Here is a 14,733-nt window from a genome sequence, read left to right as displayed (position 1 = left end):
AGTTAATAGAATAGCTTTGAAATGTAGTCACTGTTGAAATGTAGAGAAGCAAGGAAGTTTATTTTTCTACAGTAAGATTCTAGGAACAGCATTGAGATAAATAACCAGAGAATCTGGTTTGTGATGTTGACCGAGCAATAAATATTGACTATAACATCAAGCCTACCGTGCTGTGTGAACATTACCAGAGGGTTTTTATGTCCACTTGAGATAATCTCCTCCATTCAGTATAAAACCTAGATGTGTGCTCATGTGTTTGGGTTCGGTCACAAACCCACACTGAGCCTTGACTGACGCCTCATAAATCGGGCCATTTTTAGGAAGTGAATTTTCAAAAATGTAAGAGTTTCATTTAATATTTTGATTGTCCTGGCGATTGTTCCCTCTAACGTCCTTTTGCTGCATGGAGTCTGTTTGTTGCACTGCACAATTCCTTTGAGATTGCCACGTGCACACACAGATTAAAAGAGCCTCTGCTTGTGTATGGCGTGTTTGTCCCCTGCCTGCTTCATAATGGATTGTGCCAGCGTTGTTTAGAGAGAACGTAGGCGCTCGTTATTAGACTAATAAACTTGATGCAATGAAAACTAGTACTCTCTAATAGTGTAATCTCAACCTTTCCATTTCTTTCAGCATTGACAAGATAACCAAGGTATCTTCTCCTGTGCTGGTAATTCATGGCACTGCAGATGAGGTGATTGATTTTTCTCATGGCCTTGCGATGTACGAGCAATGTCCAAGAGCGGTGGAGCCCCTGTGGATTGAGGGAGCCGGACATAATGACATTGAGCTTTATGCACAATACGTGGAAAGACTGAAACAATTCATAGATCATGAGATACCCATCTCTTGAGGACTATTGTGCGGATGTTTCCTCTGCAAATGTGAATGGAAGAACTGATCTGTGAAGTAATTTGCACATAGTTTAACTGGATAACTAGCTTTCAACAATACAGGTTACCAACTTTCAGGCTGATTTATTTCAAACACTGAACAAAATCTCAGTTTTTTTTATATACACCAGGGAAACTCATGTGATGTATGTACCTTGCACATGAAATAATGTTCACCTACTGTAATTTTGAAGCAGTTTTTGATGGTTATCAATCCTGTCGTCCTGTTTGGTTTTCTGTATTCCTTAAAAGTTGTAATTGATTCGTCAGAGGTATCGATTCTTTTTTTTTTTCTGAAACATTTGTATGTCTCAAAAACTTTTGATTTTAGTTGTGCACCTGGTTTATAAACTGGATTTTTTTTTTGTATAACGTAACAACATGACAGGTCATGTGATTGTGGCTTCATTGATAAAACTGCCCTTCATTGAAGGATTGACCCCACATGAAGAATGCGATCTAAATGTTTATCACATTCTTGACATTTCTAACAATATCTCAAAGTGCTGTACAGTATTTGTAAAACTGAGTGAATTTGGAAAGAACATTTCCACTTTTTGCTAATGAACGCAAGTTCTTTTGTAAATGGTCTTACTATTCCAAAATTTGTGGAGGTTTTTCCATGTTACAGATGTGAAACAATACCTCAAATACATCCCTAATGGTGCAGAACATGGCAGGAAGCTGAAAACCTTTTTTTTTTTCACCAGTGTGTAAATTTATGAACAATTTTGACTGTTTTAAAGTTTTGATGTGTGTTGTTTTTTTCAGGATAGGCAATGTAATACTTTTCGATTGCATTCCCCTCTGAAGTTCTTGTTCCTAAAATAACTGAGCTTTGGGTGTATCTTCATAAATTTCAGTGTTTGTATATGATGCCTTTCAAGGTGATAGAAACATTTTCTGTTTCAAAAAGTGTTGAGAATAAATGCGATAACTGCCTAATTTGATAGCTTTATTCTGTGAAATGTGCTTGATTCGTGGATGTAACTTTTTATTCTAGATTATCTAACATCCAACTTTTTAAAATATGTTACCATTTAAATTTCATAAATTTACACATCTGTATTTTGTACAAGAACAGATGTAATTTGCTAATTTAAGTTGGAGCAACCAGTGATTTGGGATTATGATTTTGACACTGGAATCACATTGAAATATGCATAAATAATGCAAGACATTAGAAATAACACTAAACAAACAAATCAAAGCCTTAAATGTACTGTAAGCCTCTGATTGCTGTATATTTGGTTTCAGGAGTTCATTGTTGCTTATGTGCAACTTACAACAAAGAGTAGCAATGAAGGATGCATGAAATTTAGGATGAGAGTATTAAATTAGAACTTTGTGTATAGTAAAAAGCAACAGGAAACGATATCTCACAATCGCAGAATGTTACTTGGTGTGATCAGTCAAAAAATGTGATTTAAAATCTGATTAAAAGTATTGTGAAAAATAAGCCTTTTGACTAATTGTTGTTATTTTCTCAATTATTTAATTTTTGTAGAAAAGCAAAGATACAAAATTAGAATTTTATTTCCGAGAACTCCAAAGGAAAGAACATAAGAACTAGGAGCAGGAGTAGGCCATCTGGCCCCTCGAGCCTGCTCCGCCATTCAATTAGATCATGGCTGATCTTTTGTGGACTCAGCTCCACTTTCCGGCCCGAACACCATAACCCTTAATCCCTTTATTCTTCAAAAAACTATCTATCTTTACCTTAAAAACATGTAATGAAGGAGCCTCAACTGCTTCACTGGGCATGGAATTCCATAGATTCACAACCCATTGGGTGAAGAAGTTCCTCCTAAACTCAGTCCTAAATCTACTTCCCCTTATTTTGAGGCTATGTCCCCTAGTTCTGCTGTCACCCGCCAGTGGAAACAACCTGCCCGCATCTATCCTATCTATTCCCTTCATAATTTTAAATGTTTCTATAAGATCCCCCCTCATCCTTCTAAATTCCAACGAGTACAGTCCCAGTCTACTCAACCTCTCCTCATAATCCAGCCCCTTCAGCTCTGGGATTAACCTAGTGAATCTCCACTGCACACCCTCCAGCGCCAGTACGTCCTTTCTCAAGTACGGAGACCAAAACTGAACACAATACTCCAATTGTGGCCGCACTAACACCTTATACAATTGCAACATAACCTCCCTAGTCTTAAACTCCATCCCTCTAGCAATGAAGGACAAAATTCCATTTGCCTTCTTAATCACCTGTTGCACTTGTAATCCAACCTTCTGTGACTCATGCACTAGCACACCCAAGTCTCTCTGAACAGCGGCATGCTTTAATATTTTATCGTTTAAATAATAATCCCGTTTGCTGTTATTCCTACCAAAATGGATAACCTCACATTTGTCAACATTGTATTCCATCTGCCAGACCCGAGCCCATTCACTTAACCTATCCAAATCCCTCTGCAGACTTCCAGTATCCTCTGCACTTTTCGCTTTACCACTCATGTTAGTGTCATCTGCAAACTTGGACACATTGCCCTTGGTCCCCAACTCCAAATCATCTATGTAAATTGTGAACAATTGTGGGCCCAACACGGATCCCTGAGGGACACCACTAGCTACTGATTGCCAACCAGAGAAACACCCATTTAGGGAAAGTTCTTGCATATTTTTCCCCTTTCCCATTGAACTCTGAGCTTTGATTTATCTAAGGGTAGAGGTAGACCTACATAGAAACTGCTTACCAGTGCTGTCCTGCAAGATGAAGGCGTGCGTGGAAGAAATTAAGAACTTGCATTCATACAGTTCCTATTCTGTCATCGGGACATTGAGTGCTCTGTACAGCTAAGCATATTTGAAGTACAGTCACTATTCTAATTTAAAGAAGCACCACAACCAATTTACTCACAGCAAGGGCCCACAAACAAACCCGTGACTAGCGAGTCTGTTTAGTGGTGATTGTTATGGGAAGACAAATGATTATGATTTATTAACAACAGTTTATTCAGGCAATTGGCACTTATTCTTGGGGATTTTGAATCCAGATAGGGTAGTACATTATACTAAAGCATTAGAGGACAATTCAGAAGGATGTCGTCTAAAAGCTATGGCAGCATCTGCAACAGTCAGCATCATGTTCCCAGCTAAACCAGATTTCAGAGACCTTAACCGCTTGTTCTTCAGACACAATCTACTAATATTCAGCATAAAGATCAACAATGTTTTTCTATCTCGATCTACGGACCAGACACCTATATCAGGTTTGGAACCAAGTAGGGAGGAATACATAGAAAGTTGAAGGGTAGATAATACTCACTCTACTTGTGAGCGCATGAGTAATGTGTTTAATGTAAAAATTTAAAACAGATAATAACATAAACAATATTCTTGCCTATGTAAGTGCACTCTGTATAAATGTTAGCTAATTTCTTACGTTGGCAGAGTCCGCTCCAGAGGTCTTTCTCTGAAGTTGTACACTCTTAATGCATTGGTCAACAAATGATCGTTCTGTGCCTGAGCCGACTCTTCCAATTATTTAGTGGAAAAGAGAAAAAACAAAACCGTGATTGAGAGATGTATGTGGGCCAGACCACTAGGGAGAATTCTCTTGCTTTTTAAATAGTACCATGTGGACTGTTACATTCCCCTGAGCGGGCAGACTGGACTTTAGTTTAATGCCTCATCCGAAAAAAGAAGAGTGCTCCCGGATAACTGATGCTCCTGTTCCCATTTGATGGGAGTCCCAAAAATCATTTTTTTTACAACAGCATGAATTTCCTTTGGGATCTTCCACTGGCACCCCCTGTGTAAAACTGATTTGTATCCCACTAATGGGATGTAGGTGAAGCCCGACTATTCCTCCACTCACCTGATCTTCCGCGACGCCAGCGGGAAAACATGCTGGTCCAGAATATGTCTGAACCACATGGCATTCCGAAGTTGGGACTCATCTGAATATTGCCTGGGGCTGCGTCCGGAGTCTGGGTGGAGGCTGCCAGCACCCTTGGACGTCGAAACACCGCAGCAGCAGGTGGGCAGAACAGGTGTAGCGTCCAGATTCAGTATCATTAAGGAGATCATGTTCCAGGCTCAATATTCCTAGAGATTCATCTCCTTTTCACGAGGCCGGTCTTTCCTCAATGGTGGGTCAGTGACGGGTGCCTTTTCAGTATGGCACCCAGAACTGACAGTGGGAACTATGCCATCATGTCCACCCTTCCGTGGAATACAGTGCTAAACCCCTTGGTGCATAATTCATGAGGTCAGGGCTGGAGGATATGCCTCCACAGCGGGTAGCACTCCCTGTCCCCATCCCTGCCCCTGCCACAGGACTTAGTCCCAGCTCCACAGAGTTTGGCAAAGATAGGCCATGGTATAGATATTTAGCCTATGGCTTAGTTGAAGTATCGTGATCAATCTTCGGCACCACCCTATATGTAGGAAGAACACTAAGGACTTTCCAGCAATTATTGAATGAGGAATCTTTGTGAAAAATAGAGAAGCCAGAATTGTCCCAGAGAAAGGGGACTTAATCTTTTATTAGTGACACAAGTAGGCTTACAGTAACTTCATTGCAGTGTTAATGTGAAAGTTCCCTAGTCGCCGCATTCTGGTGCCTGTTCGGGAACCCTGAGGGAGAATTCACAATGTCCAATTCACCTAACAACATGGGAGGAAACCGGAGCACCCGGAGACGTGGGGAGAGCATGCAGACTCCACACAGACAGTGACCCAAGCCGGGAATCGAACCTGGCACCCTGAAGCTGTGAAGCAACAGTGCTGCCCACTGTGCTACTGTACCATGCTGACTTAAATAGAGTGGTACAAAATGAATATAAGATTATCATGAAGGAATAGAATAGATAGGTAACCATAGAAATAATGTGGCTACAAGAGCAGGTCAGATGCTGGGAAATCTGCAGTGAGTAACTCACCACCTGACCCCCCCCCCCCCCCCCCCCCCCCCCCCAGCCTGTCCACCATCTACAAGTCAGGAGTGCAATGGAATACTCTCCACTTACCTGGATGAGTGCAGCTCCAACAACACAAGAAGCTCAACACCATCTAGAACAGGGGTGGGCAAACTTTTCCGTGCAAGGGCCACATTCAGAAATTCACAATTTTAAAGGGCCGCGTAGTATTAATAGTCCCGGTTGTAACCAATTAGCGTGCGGCATATACCTCAGCGCTTCTTCCGGCGGCATCCTGCCTTTAGCCCTCTTTATCTCTACTTTTCAAAAATGGCGCTTCACCCGGTTATGATTCTGGGCGCCTCATATAGAACATAGAACAGTACAGCACAGAACAGGCCCTTCGGCCCTCGATGTTGTGCCGCGCAATGATCACCTACTCAAGTCAACGTATCCACCCTATACCAGTAACCCAACAGCTCCCCAAATTAACCTTATTTTTTTTTTTTTTTTTTTTTAAATAAGGTTAATTTTTTTTTATGACTTGATCTTGGTGGGCCGCATAAAGACATTTGGCGGGCCGTAGTTTGCCCACCCCTGATCTAGAACAAAGCAGACTACTTGATCGGCACCCACCCACCACCTTCAACAATCATTCCCTCCACTACAGATGCACAGTAATATCAGTTTGAACCATCTACAAGGTTCACTGTAACAATTTATCAAGGCTCCTTCGACAACACCTTCCAAACCCGACCTATATTACGATCCAGACCAGACCCCAACAGTGGCTCGGATACTGGACCAAAACCCAATATTTTAGTTTATTTTGTAAGACTGCGAAAAGTATACTTTGTTCCAGGGGTGATTGCACAAAAAAATGGGTTTGGTATTTTCAAAACAAAACTTTATTATTAACACAATATTAAACTCACACTATGTTCAAAGCTGTTTCAATGGTTTGTTTCAGCTTTCCCCCTTGTACTCTGACAAGTCTGCACTGCTTTACACGTTATTTTTTTCTTACTCTGAGTACTATTACTCTATTCTACTCTGAGAGCAAAATACCTTACTTGAGTTCTTGATCTGAGTCCACAACTGAAAAGGTCTGAATATTTTAAAAGGCATTTAGACAGTTATATGAGTAAGATGGGCAATTGGGACTACCTTAATGGTAAAAACTAGGTGGGGTGGACAAGTTGGACCGAAGGGCCTGTTCCCATGCTGTAAACCTCTATGACCTGAGTTCCAACCAGCAATGACACCATCTCCCCAAGGTGAAAACCAATGTTTGCCTCATCACTGTTTTAAATGAGTGATCCCTTTTTTTAATCGGTGACTCCTTGTTCTAGATTCTCCCACACAACAAATCCCCTCCAAGCCATTCGCCATCATGAAGTGGATTCCATATCGCTGTTCCTTCATTGTCGCTGGATCAAACCTTCAGAACTCATTTCCTAACAGCACTGTGGGTGCATCTACAACACCTGGACTGCAGCGGTATAGGGTGGATACGTGGGTTTGAGTAGGATGATCATTGTTCGGCACTACATCGAGGGCCGAAGGGCCTGTTCTGTGCTGTACTGTTCTATGTTCTATGTTCTATGTTCAGGAATGCAGCTCACCACCACCTTCTCGGGGGCAATTAGGGTTGGGCAATAAATGCTGATCCAGCCATTCTATGAGCAAAAAATAAATCGCACCATTGAGGGAAAGAGCTGAGATGAGTTGGCATATGCATAATGGATTGAATGGCCTTCTGTAATATTCTTCTTGCGTTCTCTAACCAAAGGCAAATCCTTGGCAATTCTTCATCAAACCAGGACAAAGCACCATGACATTTCTTGAAATTAGATAGACCCTAGCATCTCTGTCAACTAGAATCGGGATCAAAATCTGTGCTGTGGCATTAATCTGATCCACATTCTAACTATGAGCCGATTGGGCCCCCCTGTTAATTCTGTAACTGTTTAAATATCATTCTTTAATTCATGTGATATTTTCAAATGACATGGGAATGCTGTGTTCCTGGCTGCAAAATTCAAGGTGTCAAGGCTAGGAAGATAGACCTACATCTCCATTAACTCCTTTGGTACATTCACTGAAAGGACAGGTATGGCAATTAGGCAAGGATGGGATAATAACTAATGTTTCATCTTCATTCCGGCACAGTGGTTAGGACTGCTGCCTCAGGGACCCAGGCCTTGGGCAACTGACTGTGTGGAGTTCGCACGCTCTCCCGTGTCTGCGTGGGTTTCCTCCGGGTGCTCCAGTTTTCTCCCACAGTCAAAAGATGTGCAGATTAGGTGGATTGGCCATGCTAAAATTGCCCCTTAGTGTCCAAAAAATATGTTTAGATTAGGTTAAGGGGTTATGCGATAGAGCGGGGGAGTGGGCTTGGGTAGAGAGCTGTTTCAGGGGTCGGTGAAGATTTGATGGGCAAATAGCCTCCTGCGCTGTAGGGATTCTATGATTCTAAACCCCATCCCCAAATATTTGAACCATTGCGAGGACACCCAGAAGAAGGAGAACTTGGCTCCTGTGCTGAGATCCCTCCTCCAATAGGAGGACTCAAGTGGGGGGGCAGTCAGCACAGACCAGAGGACCAAAGGAGGTGAATTTATTTTCTTTTCAGAAACAGAGTTTTGACAGCTTTCCGGCTCCTGTTTTTGTCAGTGCTGAAGGCTTCTTCAATTTATAGCTGGAGCTGTAATCTGCCCTCACTCCTAGTGCGGTGTGGAGCCTGCATCAGGAGCCAGTTGTCTCGACTTAAAACCTGAATCCAGAAATACAGGTTGAAAATTGACCTCTAGATGTGAGGTTTCAATTGCAGCAAGTATAGAAATCTTGGTCTTTGGTGTGTCTCATTCACAGTTTAAGAAGGTTACAGCTTTTTCTAAACCTCAGAATGGAGGGTTCAGTATTAAACTACATCTACATTGACTCTTGGTGACCTTGAAAACAGCTTCTTATTGATAGCTGTGTTCTTTGTCTAGAAAACAGGAAAAGTTCAGGGATCCAGCTTGAATCTGAAACGCTGCTCTCTGAATAGGACAAACCCACGTTCTCAAAGTTGGCTCAACAAAACTGCTGTGATGCCTGGTGCTGATTTAACCCAACAGTTTTACAACTGCATTGGACCTGCTTTAGCAATTTGGTGCATTGATTGAATATTGTGATGCTAATGAAGCAGTCCTGTCTTGTTTTGGTCCTGTCCCTTCAAAATAGACAAAATATGACAGTTTTAAAAGATGCTTCTGTGGCCTCAGCCAAATCATGACACATTTTGCAAAGTTAACCCAAGTTGTCTCCTGGTGACCTACTTGAGAGGGAATCTACTCCATGATATTCAAATGTATACAGATGCGGTGATTGCTTCAGACATCGATGTGATGGACTATTTAAGTGAGGTTGGCAACTGTGGTAGCCTGTCAGAATTATAAGTTACATTTGGATTTAACCTGTCATAAATAATGGATTACTGCTTGTTCATTATTTGTTTATTAAAAAGAAAACAATCCCGTGTTTGATTATGACTAATGAATGATGTGGATTCATAAGAACGACGCCAGCAGCTTAATAATAAATAACTCACCGTGGTTAGCTATCCCAAGCATGTTATAAAAAATATCGATCGTAAATTTATTTAAAGCTATAGAGAACTGAAATTCAAATATGAGAGCTGATAAAGTTTGAGTAAAAAAGGTTATAAATGACTCAAAAATATTTCAGGCACTTTGAACTATTTTTTATTGAAGAGTAACCCAGGTGCAGAATACACATCTAGGAGACATTAATAGACATTAGAGATGAATAGACACAAATATACATTAATAGCCATTCATAAGAATTGATAGTCATTAATAGACATGAATAAACATGAATAGTCATTAATAGACATTAATCGTTATTAATTGATATGAACAGATATTAATAGATATTAATAGTCATGAATAAACAATAAACATTCTCTAGACAACATTAATATGATCAATAGGCACACAAGGCGGTCCTACGCATGTTGGATGCAGAAAGATGTCAATGGACTCATCAGGTGGGTGGAACAATGCCCAACCGAGTTCAATCTATAGAGGTAGGAGGTAATGCACTGCGTGAATTGAGAATATATTGAGCATATACAGACCAGGGAGCAGCTGTGATCTGTTGTCTGTGAACTCAACTTTAAAAAAATTGGGGCAGAGTTTAAAGAAAATTCATCATTTTAATTTTAAGACCCTTATGTGTGAAAAGGTTCTGCGATTTTTAAAAAATATTTGTTCTTGAGATGTGTCTACCTTTGGTTACCTGGTGGGTGGAGAGATAAAAGCAAATTACTACGGATGCTGGAATCTGAAACAGAAATAGCTGGACAATCTCAACAGGTCTGACAGCATCTATGGAGAGATGGTCTAACGTTTCCGGTCTGGATGACTCTTTGTCAAAGCTGTTGTTGTGGATATAGAAATTCAGCCAAATAGTGTGGGACAGGTGGCCGGAACATTGATAAGGCAAATGGGTTTTATTTACAAAATAGCAGCTCTCCGTTTCATGTTAATGGTGCTAGCCCTCAAATAATTAGATTCTTAACATTCAATTTCGCAATTTGTTGCATTGGGCTTTAAGCTGACAACACCTGGTTTGTGAGTCCAGTATCCTGACCACTAGGTTACTGTAGCATAGAGGTGTTAGAATCAGTCATATAGCATTAAATGCCGTGTTCCAAGTTGAAACAACCAGTTAGAGTCTAGTGGCATTTGAAGGCAAACCAGCTATTGACATGCTGGGAGTGTAGCCAGGAGCTGTGGAATAATGAGAACTTCAGGCAGAGAATGGTGAGGATCTGTGGGAGAGAAAGGAGAAAATGTTAAAGGGCAGGTAAAATGCTCGACAACTGTTGAAGATGAATGTAATGATATGTGTATAGTCAGGTTAGTGAAGGGTTAATTACATCTCTGTGTAAATCAAACACTGGAGGGCATTACCACTTCTCTGTATTTAAGTCAGACCCTGAGGGAATTCTGGGAGTAGCATAAGGCGAAAGCATGGTGATAGCATGAGAAGAAGATTAGAGTAGATTGAGTTAACACGAGGTTAGATCACAATGTAGTTAGTGACTATTTAGATTATTGAATACTGTAAGACAGATTCAATATTACTTAATTATTATCTGTAGCTCAGTAGAGTGTGCAAACTTCATTTAATTAATAGTGTTATAATAAATTAGTTTTATTTCGATCTTTTGACTGGTGAATTCTTTGTCAACAACACATCGAATCATTCTGGAAGAAAGGACAAAGAATACAACATATTACCAAGAATGTAATATAACAGGTAGCAGTAGGGGTAAGTCGGCATAGTCCCACATGACCATAGGTTGCTTTTCTCTTTGAGGGGGAGAGCTGACTGGTGGTGATTTAACCTGAGGATCACCACACCTCAGGCGAGGGGCAAGGTTGAAAAGGAGGGACCTTCATGAATTCTACCTGGAATAAAATAGGAACAAAAACCTTTCCTATCGCTCCTGCTGGCAAGATCTAGAGAAGAGAGTCAATGGAGATAAAAGTGTATATTTGCTTATCGTGTTTGTACCTTTATCATTGTAACCACGCATTGTCCAATAAACTATGCAGAAGAATCTTGGAATATGTTTGAGTTTTAACATTCGGCGAACAGTGGTGATGTTCATTATTAGTGAGTAAATAGAAATAACTCAATAATTAAAAAAGATACTTAAGTAAATATGGCAGGATATCAGAGTTCGAAGCGATGGGGCTCAATCTTATGGACCACTGTCAGGGTATTTGAAGGTGGGCAGGGGCTCATAAAGTAAAATGGGTAACCTGTCTACCTCACTCCTGCCCACCCCTGACCTATTTCCCATATTATGGTGGATGGAGGGGGGGGCGGGGGTTGGAACAGGTCAGGCATCTCATCCACCCTTAGCACATTAAAGGCCATGAAGTGGACACTTAATAGTCACCTAAGGTCATCATTCTGCTACAATGCATGTGGTAGGGAGAACAGAAGCAAGGCCCAGCAGCTTTGACCATGTGGACTGCTGTTGGGCAGAAAGAGGGTGGTCCCTCCTTTGGAGTGTCCCCTGTGTCCAACCGGGAGACGCCCCACAAGATCATATCCCCTCTTTATTCCTCACACATGGCCCCTAAAACCCCACCCTCCATAACTCTGCACAGGACAGATCCCTCCATATATGTAGCCTCGAGCAAACATGAGGAAGCTACATTATGAGCCCAACTGATAACCTTAAATTAGTTGTTAGTGCAATTCTTAGTAACACTTGGAACTGCTCAGCAAGTGCTGTTTAATGGTCTAATCAGATCTAATGTTGATGTGTTTATGTTCTTTGTGAATTTTGCAAGCTCAAACTGGTTGAGTATGGTCATAACCCTGCCTATTGTGAACAGCCGAAAGGAGGTGCTGTTTGATACGATCTGCCAGCTGGTGTGGTATACGGCCTGCATACCTGGCATCACACAGGCACTGAAATTTATGCACCACATTCTCATTTGGTATCTTTTGGCTTGACAACAGTATCCTGTTAGTGGAGAATATCACTCGTATGTCCACGAGTAATAGTGTGAAGCAGTTAGCTTCACTTGCTGCTGAGATTTTTTGAGGTACATTATCTTTCCAGGGTAATTTCAGGTAGACTGGACATTCTTTCCGCCGTATCAATGAATAATTTAATACATTAATTCAACACTATTAAACCATGTAGGGAAGAGGCCCAGAACACTGGTTGAATGGGTTCACCCAGCTTGCAACCTCTGTTGACCTCCATAGAATCCACAGAATCCCTACAGTGCAGAAGGAGGCCATTGGGCCCATCATGTCTGCACTAACCCTTCGAAAGAGCACCCTACCTAGGCCCACTCCCCCACCCTAGCCCCGTAACCCCACCTAACCCGTATTCCTTTGCAAACTAAGGGGCAATTTTAACATAGCCAATCCACCTAACCTGCATATCTTGACTGTGGGAGGAAACTGGAGCACCCTGAGAAAACCCACGCAGACATGGGGAGAACGTGCAAACTCCACACAGCCACCCAAGGTCGGAATTAAACCCCGGTCCCTGGCGTCGTGAGGCAGCAGTGCTAACCACCATGCCACCTTGTCGCCATTTCTATTTCTCCCTAACTGTAGGTTGGCCACCCACTGGAATATATCTTCCAGGAACATTTCTTCCCCATGTCATTTATGAAGTGTAAGAAACTGGTTCTCAAGATCAGTAATCTGCTGCATATATACTCATTGAATCCAATGCAGGCCCAGGATATCCCACGTCACACAATAGTTGACCACTAACCAATTCATGAATTACATTTTTCACTCAGTCTCTTACGTGCACCTTATCAACTGCTTTTTGAAAATACACATAAAACATTTTGTCCACATGCAGATGGCTTGATGGCCATTTCAATAGCACAGCTACCCTGTTATCTTAAATCTGGGATTAAATAGCCTGATAAAAACTAAAATATTAAACAATATAGTGCTGAAAGGATTGAGCCTTGGTCAAAAGTACACCACTGTAGTCTTTTGGGAGTTATCCATTCTATTGGACAAATCCATTAATCCCTGTCTTTTCTTTGTATGTAATTGCAGTTTTCCAGAATTATTCTGTTGCATGTGGAATTCACGAGTCAAAATCAACCCGTTTTTCTGCCAGAATTGAAGTCTAGTAGCTGGGGCTTTTCGTGTAATCCCCATGGGCGCTCTTTGACTGAAAACCAATTCTTTTGAGTGTCAACAAGCAAATAGAACAGCAATGCCTTCATACTGAGGGAGAAAATGAATAATGACCTGCGCCGTTTTAATTTCCTTTTCATATTTTTCCAATCTGCCCTTCAGACGCAAATGCAGCCAGAAATTACGTGTTCAGTCTCCCAAGCATGTTGTCCAGTCATCAACTGATCCCGATGCTGATTTCTCACAGTCGAGCTCTGCCTTCCATCACGTATCCAGCTAAAAGACTAACCTCCATTTTAGGCCCTAAATTTTTGAAGCTGAGTAACCAATAGCTAGAGATGAGAAAAATGCAGTATTCTGACACAGAGGCCTTGAAATTATTCCGTGGGATACTGGTGTACAAATGTTTCAATATATCCATGTGATTTTCCTAACTCTCTATTTTATCAGGATATTAGCCCATTTATTTTAAATGGTTTAAGGTTTCTACAAAAGTGGCCGATGGAGGAATTTTTGTTTACAATGTTTGGAGAGGATCATCAGTTGTCAGAAATTAATCACACCCTTCAATTCATGAATTATAAAGCATCTAATTATGAATCAAGTTAAGCCCTTTTTTGATAAGAATTATACTGAGGCCAAGTTCTCAAAGGTCGCACCAGCCTCTGCATTAAAAAGATCATCCTCAGGAGTGGCACGTGGCACAGTGGATAGCACCGCTGCCTACGGCACTGAGGACCCGGGTTCGAATCCTAGTCCTGGGTCACTGTACGTGTGGAGTTTGCACATTCTCCCCGTGTCTGCTTGGTTTCAGCCCCACAACCCAAAAGATGTGCAGGTTAGGTGGATTGGCCACGCTAATTTGCTCCTTAATTGGGGGGAAAAAATAATTGGGTACTCTAAATTTATTTAAAAAAAGATCCTCCTCCTCCATTTTCCCCAACTCCCGCAATGGTGTCACCACCAAATACATCTTCTCCTTGCGCCCCCCCCCCCCCCCATGCCCCACCCTCTTCAGAATGCCCCTACCATGATCCATTCCTCCATCACCCCAAACCTTACATCCCCTTCCCATGACACCTTCCCATGCAATTGCAGAAGGTGCAACACCTGCCCCTTTACCTCCTCTCTCACCGTTCTAGTCCTCAAAAACTCCTCTCAGGTGAAGCTGTTTTCTCCAGTTGCTCTGGTTTCACTTGCGCCTTTTTCAATTAGATATGCTGTATTCTCTTCTCCCAATGTGGCCTCCCTGACAT

The sequence above is a fragment of the Scyliorhinus canicula genome, chromosome 12 (genome assembly GCF_902713615.1).
Source record: "Scyliorhinus canicula chromosome 12, sScyCan1.1, whole genome shotgun sequence".
NCBI lineage: Eukaryota > Metazoa > Chordata > Chondrichthyes > Carcharhiniformes > Scyliorhinidae > Scyliorhinus > Scyliorhinus canicula.
This window is presented reverse-complemented; position numbering follows the sequence as displayed.